The sequence below is a fragment of the Mandrillus leucophaeus genome, unplaced genomic scaffold, assembly GCF_000951045.1.
Source record: "Mandrillus leucophaeus isolate KB7577 unplaced genomic scaffold, Mleu.le_1.0 Scaffold3, whole genome shotgun sequence".
Taxonomy (NCBI): domain Eukaryota; kingdom Metazoa; phylum Chordata; class Mammalia; order Primates; family Cercopithecidae; genus Mandrillus; species Mandrillus leucophaeus.
This window is the reverse complement of record NW_012103142.1, coordinates 9,451,383-9,452,722: the sequence shown is the minus strand read 5'-3', so window position 1 is coordinate 9,452,722 and position 1,340 is coordinate 9,451,383. Positions and strand designations below refer to the sequence as shown.

At 49.7% G+C, this 1,340-nt stretch overlaps 1 protein-coding gene and 1 long non-coding RNA gene across 3 annotated transcripts in view; both read right to left on the bottom strand.

The window, feature by feature from the left end:
- Positions 1-1,340, bottom strand: part of PRICKLE4 (prickle homolog 4 (Drosophila)) — a 10,417-nt gene that overhangs the window by 1,314 nt on the left and 7,763 nt on the right. The window lies entirely within an intron of this gene.
- Positions 3-541, bottom strand: LOC105544290. The gene is made up of 2 exons (XR_001006744.1): positions 431-541; positions 3-236 (listed from the first exon to the last, which is right to left on the bottom strand). It is a non-coding gene; the product is annotated as an uncharacterized LOC105544290 (long non-coding RNA).

Below are 1,340 nucleotides of genomic sequence, written 5' to 3'. Positions count from 1 at the left end.
CATACTTTAGCTTAAGCCTGTCTGCTGGCCAGAGAATGGAATTCTGCGTGGACTCAAGGAACAAAAGGAAACTAGGCAGGGAGAGGGAAGAAAAGTGCCCATCTGAATCAAACTTCAGCTGCCATCAGGGCACATCTTGTGGTGGTCACAGATTGTAGGCTGTTTTTTGGAAGATTCGGGTTCAGCACAGGATTCCATTTGTCTGCAATCGGATAAGACAACAGGTGGCATTAGAACTGGAAAAGTATGGGAGGGAAACTGGTAAGAGATACTTAAATCCCTTGCAACATCTGAAAACACATTTAACTAGGAATAGTTAAGGGTTTTACATCACATTCTTTTATACATTTCGTGAATAGTTGACAGAAAACATTGCTTCTCCCAGTCTCTAGGTCTCCTAAGACACGCAGGAGTGTGGTTCAGTGCTTACCTACTTGGCTACACCCCTGGCTGAGGTGCCATGAGGTCAATGTCACTCAAGTTCCTGGCCAGCCAAACTCCCGCAGCAAAGAGTCCCAAATTTAGTATCAAGTTCCTGGAAAAAAATGTGTTTTACTAACCCTGTGGTCACTGAATCTGTTGTACAGTTAACGAAATGTACTGGGGGAAAAAGCTTCCATCACCACCACCTTCCCGAGGCGTTAATACATGGTTGTGACATGGCAGGTTGCTAGAGACCCACGTGGGAATTTGGAGTTTAGTTTTGTGCCTAATAAATGTAAGATAAGTCTGGGTGAGGTGGCTCACGCCTGTAATCCCAGCACTATGGGAGGCCGAGGCAGGCGGATCCCGAGGTCAGGAGTTCAAGACCAGCCTGGCCAACATGGTGAAACCCCGTCTCTACTAAAAACACAAAAATTAGCTGGGTGTGGTGGCGCGTGCCTGTAATTCCAGCTACTGGGGAGGCTGAGGCAGGAGAATCACTTGAACCCGGGAGGCGGAAGGGACAGTGAGCCGAGATCGCGCCTCTGCACTCCAGCCTGGGTGCCAGAGCGAGACTCCGTCTCAAAAAAAAACAAAAAAGAAATGTAAGATCCGCAAAGCCCAGCGACAGCACTAGTCCAGCGCCAAAAAAGCCTGTTTACGTGCTGGCACCTCTTCCCTTGATCAGGGTGACATACAGATACAGCCACACGAACGAAAGAAAGATCGCTTTTGCCACACGCGAACTCTCCCTCCTGGCCAAGGACCTCAGTGACGCACAGGCAGAGCTACGAAGGCGCCACAATGCTGGCAATGTTAAAAAACAAAAACAAGGCCGGGCGTGGTGGCTCACGCCTGTAATCCCAGCACTTTGGGAGGCCGAGGCGGGCGGATCACGAGGTCAGGAGATCGAGACC